Source organism: Diadema antillarum, unplaced genomic scaffold (genome assembly GCF_040938485.1).
Source record: "Diadema antillarum isolate AM-2024a unplaced genomic scaffold, OU_Dant_1.0 scf00000102, whole genome shotgun sequence".
Classification (NCBI taxonomy): domain Eukaryota; kingdom Metazoa; phylum Echinodermata; class Echinoidea; order Diadematoida; family Diadematidae; genus Diadema; species Diadema antillarum.
In genome coordinates this window covers 522,674-533,312 of record NW_027270991.1, presented here as the reverse complement: position 1 = coordinate 533,312, position 10,639 = coordinate 522,674, and the positions used below count along the sequence as shown (strand labels likewise).

The following is a 10,639-nucleotide window of genomic DNA, read 5'->3' as shown; positions in this document are numbered from 1 at the left end:
AGGGCAATTGTATTACTTGGAAGGAAGAGCAGTTACACTTCCAACACCTTGGACAGCTTACCATAGTGGAACTGCTCAGTGATCGTTCAGCCATTTTGCACTCATATTCAAAAGCATTTTAAAAGAAACAAAAAATGTTATATGAAAAGTAGTGATTCTGAAGTTTTGTTTCATGTTCAATGCATTTGTTATTTCACTTGACAAATTTTTTAAGCTCACAGCATTGTTAAGCAAGTAATCAAGCTTTAGAGTTTATGAGTGCAACATGTTACCGGCACCACGTCGGGGACGTACGATCACTCTCCATAAAATGTGCAGGATGAATTGATTGAAACAAGCTTTTCAACCTGCACATTTTAAGGATGGTGCCATGTGGTCTTTGACCTTTTTTCTTTTCATTCGAACAAAGTAGACTTCTTCACATTTTATAATAACAGTAAAGTACATTCTAAGTGTATGATTTAGTGATTGGAAGTACATTGAGGTGTTACATATACACACATCATATATGCATTTGAAATATTTGTATACATTATTCATGCAGTATACAATAGTTACGCTACAATAACCCTGAATAATGGTCCATTTAGACACAACTTTTTAATTTAGCTAGTGCAAATTCAGGTTGTTGACACACATATCAATAATAGGTCAAATACTTACATGCCTAGTCAAGTGATTATCATTTTAAAAAATCTACTTCATTCAATAAGCTGTGAAACCATCTTACAAACTTTTACCTCTAGAAAGAAATATCCCATTCTTGGCTAACTCTTAATATCAAGGAATGACTACTATTAGCCCCTTTGTCTGTGTATTTACCTTTGTTTCCTGGACATTTAGGAACATACATCTTATATTATTATTTTGGTAGTAATCACTTTTGAAGCACATACCATTTTATGGATGAGTTTGCTCATTTGAGAACTTTACATGAAGATCAAAGTGATTCATAACATTCATATTAAAATAGGAGTTCTATATACTTATTTCTTAAATTGATTGAGAAATATTGTTACTATCCTCACGATCTAGCATAATGAAATTGCAGAGTGATCTTTCCTTTTTTATTTTAGATCAGCAAAAAGGTGATACAATACGTTTTATTTTGACATTCATAAAAACAATGCAATTTCATCGCAAGGCAAACTTTTTAAGCAGTTACTCAATATCAGCAGTGCAGTAAACCATGCGATGGTCAGACCAATATGCATCCAGTACGCCTGACCTCGTTCCACTTAGATTTGTTAATATCAAATCAAGAAGGGTACTGTTTGATGTGGTAACTTCATCAATTACCTGTTCACAAGAAAATGTATCCTTCATGAAGGATTTGAAGCTACCTTGGGGAACCATCAAGTTGACATTGAAGTCTCCAGCAATGAAAAGGTGATCTTCTGTATTGATTAAGGGAACTAGCTTGTCCCTCAGTATGGAGTAAAGTAGTGGAAGAGGACAAGATGGTTTCTTATACACAATGGCACATTGCACATTATTATCTTGGCACTCTACTACAGCAAACATGAATTCAACATCATCGCTTGAAAACTTTTCAACTCTAGAAGTGTGTAAAGAACTGTTGATGTACAGTGCCATGCCATGATGAGGCCGCGTTTGTGATGACAAAGGAGCATCATTTCTGAACATGTGGAATCCATTCATTTTGTACTGTCCTTCAGCATCTGTTGCACAAAGTCTTGTTTCTGCAATACCAATTACATGAGCAGCTTGCACATTTGGATTGGCTTTGAGATCCTTGAAATGTTTGTGTAAGGACCTAGGGTTCAAAACATAGCTGCAAAGAATTTGTTCTCATCCTGCTCATCTCTGCATCAACACTGCTGTCTTGTGAGAGAGCACTTTCATTGAAGTTAACAATATGAAGACCCTCAAGCTGTTTTACATGAGACAATGCTACATAGTGTATGTGAGGTATTTTGCGACATTTTGTCTGAGACAAGTCAACTACCAAGCTATCCAAAGTTGTCCCTTGTGCCTTATGGATAGTTTTGGCTGCTGACGGTTCTAATGGAAATTGTATTCTCTCAAATGTTTTCCTGTTGTACACGAATGTACGTTTTGTTTCAAAGATGGGAGTCCACTTTGCATCTATGTCCTTGCCATACAAGTGATTGTACTGATTTCTTCTTGAACATCCGACTTTGGCATCAGGAAACTCAACCCATATGATAGCTGGTCTCATAGTGCTCTTTTTGAAGTCAATATGTTTCACCACACAAGTAGCACCATTTGTTAAACCATCACAAACATCAATGTTGACAGATATGTCATAATTCATATCAGTTGCTATCATCAGCTCAGTTTTCAGTTGACCCGTATGAGCTTGATTGCTGGGCAAACTCTCTACAATTTTCTTTTTCATTTCTTGTGAAAGCTTTTTTTGTGAGAGAATGTCTGTATGTATCAGCTTTGATATTATACTTCGTAATTCCGTCAGGGATTACGTTGACAAGAGACCCGCTGACGCATGCGCAGATTCCCCAATTCGTTGACGGCGCATTTGCACTGAAGCACGGCTTCGGATGCCCGTTTTTTCCCCTGAAATATCGGCGCGATCCTCACGAATAGGTTAGCGCTTTAGTGGAATATTGAAAATTAAAGTCTCTTAGTCGAAGTGTAAGTCACTTTCGAGACTATATTTCACGTTTCCGTTATCAAAAAATTAACGATCGGTATGGAGGCGAGCACGGCTGCCTCTCCCAAACCCCCAGCGGCGCCCGCTAAAGCTGGCCCGCTGGTTCCGGGCACCGGCAAGGTCGGTATCCCGGTAGAAAAACACGCAAGCGGCAAGGCCGCAGTAGCTATCAGTAACACCGCGAAGAAGACGAGCGCTTCGTCGGTCAGTAATACGAAGGTGAAGAAAGGTACTGCCAAAACCGTAGCGGGATCTTCACAGCAAAAAACTTCTGCTCATATGACTGAATTCGCCGAAAGGCTTGACAAAATGGAAAGTTAATTTGCTTTCCAAAGTGATCGAAGCTCTACCACAAGCGACCGCAAATTCATCGCGTTCGCCGGCCAACATGGCGACCGCCACGGGCAGTGGCGAGCAAGATATGAGTACGCGGGGTGCATACTATCCAACCGCGCCACACGCAGACATGAACATGCCGGATAACTCGCCCACTGGGCAACTGGATATGTACATGATAGATCATGACGACGATACTGCGTCTGGATTCGACCACGCAGAGCAGATCCCGCAGTCCCAAGTGGAACAGTTTGAGATCCCCACCATAGCAGCTAAATTCGCGATGCCCACTGACATTGTATATTGGGGATCCAATAGACGAGGAAGTGGCAAAGTCGACTACCTATCTCATGACTCACCAACTCGAACTGAAAGTTCTGGAGGATGTGGTTGGAAAGTATCCCTCTCCAAACAATTGTCAGCTCATCGATGTGCCCAAAGTGAATCCGCCTATCTGGGATTTTCTGCCACCAGCGACCAAGAGTCGGGATTTAAAGCTACAACGGGTGCAAAAATCGCTCAAAGGGATTAAATGCGTTCACAAGATCGCTCTCAGCAGGTCGCATGTCTGATACGCAGCAAGATGCCCTCGCTCTGATTTGCAACGCGAATTTCGAGCTCAACTGTCTCCGTAAGGAGCTGATCAAACCAGACATAAACTCTAGATTTGCACATTTGTGTAAGCCATCCCTCCCTGCTACCCGTCTACTGTTTGGAGACGATCTAGGAAAACAAGTCAAGGACTTGAAAGATCAACAGCTAGCGGCAGCTGGAGTCATGAAATCGCAAGGGAGGGCGAGACCAATCGCGGCGTATCAGCGCTCACTCAGTAGGCCGTATCCACAGAGAGGACGCGGTTTTCAGCATGCTGCATATGACAGACCGGTAGCTGGATCTACTGCTGGACCTTTTTTAGGCCAGAATTACAACAGGAGGGGCAGGCAGCCACCACCTCACACACAAACGCTGAGCTCGCCGAGCCAGGCAACTCAACAGACAGCCCAGCGAGGGGGGGCACTCCCATCGGAGGAAGTAGGAGCTGATACCGCCGAAACGGTGAGTAATCTCTGCTTACCTAATCACACTAGACTTGGCACTAGATCTAGTAGTACATTGAAACACGATAGGCCTATTGGAGGTCGACTGAGGCTATTTAGAAATAACTGGAGGACAGTGACACATGATCAATTCATTCTGAACTCAATTTCTGGCATGAAATTGGAATTTAAGGAGGGAAAATTCCCCCCTACAAGCACAAGAAATCCTCACTCCTTTCGGAGAAATTCAATTGACAATGCTCGTGTGCATGAAGAAATCAGAAATCTGCAGACAAAAAATGTTATTGAGCAATGCAGTCATGTGGAAGGAGAGTTCATCTCCAATGTATTTCCACGCCCCAAAAAGAATGGGGGCATACGGTTAATTCTGGACTTGTCAGAGTTAAACAAGTATCTTGTGTATCGTCATTTCAAGATGGACAATATTCACAAAGTACTGGAATTGATATCTCCAAACAATTTCTTAGCCTCAGTCGACCTTCGAGATGCCTACTATTCAGTCCCAGTGCATGATGGAGACAGAAAATTCCTACGTTTCACTTTCAGTGACCAGTGTTGGCAATTCAAAGCAATGCCAAATGGGCTTAGCTCAGCCCCCCCGTTTGTTCACTAAAATATTGAAACCAGTGTTTGCAACACTGAGAAGATTGGGCCACATCGTTATTGGATATCTTGACGATACCATACTGATCAGTGAAAGTGAAGCGAAACTGAAGGAATCCATAGCTACAACAGTAAGCCTTCTCACACATCTTGGGTTTGTGGTGCACCCAGAAAAATCAGTGCTCTATCCGACCAGGAAAATAAAATTCCTTGGTTTTATGCTTGACACTGTAGAAATGTCTATCAGTCTGCCAGAAGAAAAAATGACAGAAATCAGAGATCTGTGCGCTAACTTGCTACATATGAATAGACCTTCAATTAGGCAAGTAGCACGAGTGATCGGAAAGATTGTAGCAAGCTTTCCGGCAGTACAGTATGGTCCATTGTTCTATCGTGAACTGGAAAAGGACAAAATTCAAGCTCTGAAGGCAAACAAAGGTCACTTTGATAGAAAAATGGAACTATCCACCGAAGCAAAACAGGAGCTTCAGTGGTGGGTAGAGAACATTCACACTGCCTTCGCTCCAATCCAAAGAAAGAAAGCAGATCTAGAATTGCGCTCAGATGCCAGTGGGGCAGGATGGGGCGCCACAAACCTCCACAGTAGTACTGGGGGAAGATGGAGTGAGAAGGAACTACATAATGCAAAGCATAGTGGCATCAATTATCTTGAATTAGTTGCGGCTGGGCATGGTCTCAAGTCGTACTGCAAAGAACTAAGAGATGTGCATGTTTTGCTGCGTGTAGACAACACTACAGCTGTAGCATACCTAAACAACATGGGAGGCGTTAAGTCCCCTAACTGTAATGATGCCGCAAAAGAAATTTGGAAATGGTGCATACAAAAGCACATTTGGATCACTGCGTCACACATTCCTGGAAAATTAAATGTAGAAGCGGACCACAGGTCAAGACAGTTTAATGATGGGTCTGAATGGATGCTAAATCCAGCCAAATTCCAGGAAATTGCCAGTTACTATGGTACCCCAGAAATCGACTTGTTTGCATCAAGGCTAAATAAAAAGTAGAAAGATATGTAGCATGGCAGCCAGACCCAGAGGCAGAAAATGTAGATGCCTTCACTCTCGATTGGGGTCCATTGGATTTCTATGCCTTTCCTCCCTTCTGTCTTATCTCAAGATGCCTACAAAAAATTAGGCAGGACAAAGCAAAAGGCATCGTAGTTGTACCAAACTGGCCCACCCAACCATGGTTCCCAGTATTAATGTCCTTGACCACTGAAAGACCAATGTTATTAAGACATAGTGCAGAGTTGCTTACGCTCCCGGGAACGGGAGAACCTCACCCCCTGCATGACAGACTTGATCTGCTCTGTTTCAGGTGCTGCGAAAACCCCTAAGCAGAGATGGACTGAATTCAAGAACAGTTGACATCATCGCAGCATCGTGGCGAAAATCTACAAAAAAGCAGTATGGGGTTTACATCAGAAAATGGAAGTCCTTTTGTACAAAGCGTAGTTTGAACTATCTAACAGCACAAGCAAAGGACGTGCTAGAATTTTTAAGTGTTTTTTTTTTATGATGAAAGTTGTAGTTACAGTGTTATCAACAGTGCACGTAGTGCACTCTCTTCGTTTTTGATATTGGAGGATAATTGTCCAGTTGGAAAACATCCACTCATTTCGCGTTTCGTTAAAGGTGTTTTTCATCTTCGCCCACCGTTACCCAGATATCGTGAGATTTGGGATGTGAACATAGTGTTTAATAAACTTCGTAGGTGGGCACCTGCAAAGACACTTTCTTTGAAAGTGTTGACCTGGAAACTGTGCACATTAATGGCCTTAGTTTCTGCGCAGAGAGTACAGTCGCTGCACAATCTTCACCTAGACCACATGCAGGTAAAAACCAGCGGTGCGCAATTTGTTTTCAAGGACCTCTTACAGCACAGCAGGCCAGGAAGCGATTTTTTTTTCCGTAACCCTAACGCGTCGAAATTGCCAATTGTGGCACTTGAGCAAAGACTATCAGTGTACTTAGTTGGTTGCGATACTTGTGTTGCTTTCTTCTCTACAGTACCATGGTCGTCTGCTAACCACAGAATCAGGTGAACTGTCATAACACGGCGGCTTTGTGGGTGTGTGTGTATGTGTGTGTGCGTGTGTGTGTGTATGTGTGTGTGTGTTGTGTGTGTGTGTGTGCGTGTTTCCACTTCACCATCGGCATCGCGTTCTGCTTTGCCGTCTGCTTACACTACTGGTATTCCTGTGGTTTTGTTCGCCGTCTGCTGACACTTTTCCTTTGTCTCGCAAGACTTGCGTTGTTAATAATAATAATAAATACAACTTATAAAGCGCTTATTACAATGTTTCTAAGCGCTGAGCGTCTCGAAGGAAAAATAAGAAAAGAGAAATTCAGTCATGGAGTACAAATTGTTGTTAAGATGCAAACTCGAAGTTTTCATCAATATCTTGCAAAAGTAAATTGGAAATCTAAGCTTGGAATGAAGTATTGATAGGCCTATATAGGCGTACAACTGCAGCAATTGCTATTGTTAACATTGATCATGTTTATTAAGCCACGTAGAATCAGATTCGAAGTGGGCATTAGGTCTAATTGGGTAACAGGAATACACTACTTGGTTAATTTGGGTTTGTACTTCTCCAACCTCACGACGATTGTGCTTTAAAAAAATGATTCAGAAAGGCGTAGTAGGCTCCTTTTTAGTTGAGGTTCATGTAGATCAAGATATATGATTACATTCTCATGCACTAACATCCAAGATGAAGATGGGGGAGGGAAGAGAAGCTGGGGGAGACTATAATCATCGATTTCGATCGATAAAATCTGTATATTAATATATTAATTTAAACAGCTTTATAAAGGCATTTTGAAACAAAATTTATAAAGCAAACAGCACCTCATTTTCATTTAGAATTCTAATATCACGTACGGTTTGAATTGATCTATCAATATAAATATATAGGTCTATATTTTTTGATGTTCACTTTATCATTGCCAACCCTATAGTTCTCCTCATCAAGTACCTCGTTACCTCTACCAAAACGACCATCAGTGAAGGAAACCCAAACCCAAAGAGAAATGTGGATTGAGTGAAAGCAGCAACATTAGTAAAACACATCAGTGACAGTTACAGCAGGGAGGTGAGACAAAATCGCACAATTGTAAAATATGCAAAAGTTACGCATTTTTAACGTTTTGATGTTGGTACCACTGGATAAGGGGATACTTGAGTTCATGATATCATGTGTGGACAACAACATAAATATAAAGAAAATCATAAAACATGTTTTCACTTTTCTTGCGTATTAACATTGGACTATAACAACCGCTTTCAGAAAGTAGGGGGAATGATTACTGCCTTTAACACAACTTATGTCAGCATCAATTAAGTTGATGGAATGTGTAATTTTCATGAAAAATGATTTCTTTGTGGAATTCTCTTCATGTTTTCTTTACATCTAGTAGTCTCCTTATCCAGTGATTACAACACCAAAACTATAAAAATGAATAATTTTTGCGTCGATTGTCGGATTTTTCTCAAACTTTCACTAATGTTGCTGCGTTCACTCAATCCATATTGCTCTTTTGGGTTTTGGTTTCCTTTAATATCAAGCAATCATCACTGCCATCATTGCTTCAATTACTATAAAACTGTTCTGTGGGTTCTGTGGGATCGACCATAAACATCATTACTATCATTTCACTATACTGGATAATCATCACCATGATTGCTACTCGTATTACCATCGTATACATATTACAATGTACCACAAGCAATCTATCCTCCACCATATCGCACTATCAATACTTTTTTTTCATGTCACCAATCCATCAACAACTTCACGAAATCTCTTGCATATTTTCAGCTTCATCATTATCATCAGTCTAAATAAGCATTGCGACTATATTCCAACTCGATCCCTCCCTTCAATGGACACATGGCCTAGCACCCTTATTGTAAGTCGATTCAATGAAATGATGACGATAAATGATTGAATATTAAAACACTCATTTGTTTGTTTGTTTGTTTGTTTGTTTTTAAGAACACTAGCCGCCTTCACACGTGTTAGCTGGTTACCGAGCGCGCTCCAAAACTCGAGTTCTTGTTATTCTCGTAACTTTTTATGAAACTTCATGATCGATATATTCGAAACGATCACCTGTCATTAACTGGTCTCAGATTCCCAGGTGGGTTCATGAGTTTATGAGTAATACACATTTGTGGAAGCGACTTGAAAAGAACGTTTTATATAAAATGTGTTGTTATTTGGCACAATTTCATTTATTCTAATGGTGAAGGATAACCAAAAGAAAATTAATCTACCCGATATTAGCCAAATTTAAGGTCTTTTCATTAAGTTGGACCATCAAGCATCTGTTCAGAGTCACAGACGCTACTTACGCGTTTTTATAATATGCATTTATAGGAAACTGATATATCACTATACGTTTACACGATGATAGCCATCATATTATGGTGTCCTATATAGCTCCATACCAAGCCTGGACAATAGTACGGAATCTATCAGCAATGTTGCAATGTGTGTGTGTGTGTGTGTGTGTGTGTGTTTTCTTTGCACCGAAAACGCGAGGGCGGGCGCCTGAAAGTGCACTGATTGCACCTTCCATGCATTTTGTGTGTGTGTCTTTGTGTGTATGTGCGAGTGCGTGCAATGTGTGGTGTGTGTTTGTGTGTTTATGTGTTTGTGTGGGTGTGGAAGGTGTGCAGTATATCGTTACTTGCAAAGTTTCGTGTATGCTAACGTAAAAAAAAACGTAATCAAGAGTTATTTTGAAAGAAAATGAAAGCGAGGTCACAGCTGGTCGTTGTTCACGTCTAAAAAAGTAAACATTCTGGGCATAATCATAAAGGTGTCAGAAATTGTGCACTCAATTGTTTTAAAAACAATATTTGTTATTCAAACTTCAGCGTGTTTTATGAACACATATTTATATATTTCAAGATTGAGCCTGCTGTGACCTAGTTTAATAACCATGTCATAAAGCATTACAAATTTTCCCCCTTAAACGTGATGCAACACTGCTAGTAACTATATATATGAATAGGTGGTAGACGTAGATATAAGGCTAAGGACATTTGCAGGAGTATAATAGGGTAGGTTAGATTTTTATCATGATTGTACCTTGAGGTGCTCACAAGCGCTTTATTAGATCTTAAACTGAAATACTGATAAACCAATTGGCCACGACTTCAAAATGACATCAAAATCATGTCCATTTCCCTAATTGATCTTGAAGAAAAGGCGTCTTTCAGATGTATTCCTTGTTTTCTTTTCCAATATACGTTAAAAAGTCATGAATAACGTGTAAACGAAGTGCTCATGACGTTCTGACGTACATCTTGTCTTTAGAATTGTGATTTACACGTCATTAAGACGACTCTTATATGACCACCAATGACATCTTTTGGACAACTTCCATTTGAGCAAATATACGGCATATTGACGTCAGTTTGAAACGTTTATATGACGTCCAGTATCTTTATTTTCGTCTGAAAGACTTTGTTGACATCATTCTCGTCTTTAAATTAGTAATTTACACGTCTTTATGACGACTTTGTATAACAACCCAGACGTCAGAAAGACGTCAAAATTGTCGTCTTTTAGACGTCATCCATTTGAGCAGAAATACGACTTTCTGGCGTCAGTTTAAGACGTCTAAATGATGTCAGCTCTCTTTGCTTATTACGTGAAACAAACGACATTTATTGCGCCTTTTTGAAGTCTAAATGATGACGTCAATTTTATATCTCCATTTGAACAAAAATTCGTCTTATTGTTGACAGTTTCGACGTCTTTCTGACGACAGTAATGACGTAAAAATGTCGTCATTCTGACGACAGTATGTCGCAAAGCAAACTGATATAACTCTATAAAACTCTATAATTAGTAGGCCTAATCATATGACGTTATAAAGACGTTGAAAAACTTACGTAAACATAACGTTAATATGTCGCTAATATAACGTCATAAATACGTCGCAAA

At 40.1% G+C, this 10,639-nt stretch overlaps 1 pseudogene; it reads left to right on the top strand.

The window, feature by feature from the left end:
• The first annotated feature begins 2,470 nt into the window (after nucleotides 1–2,470).
• Nucleotides 2,471–6,322, top strand: LOC139718922 (uncharacterized; annotated as a pseudogene).
• Nucleotides 6,323–10,639: the final 4,317 nt, after the last annotated feature.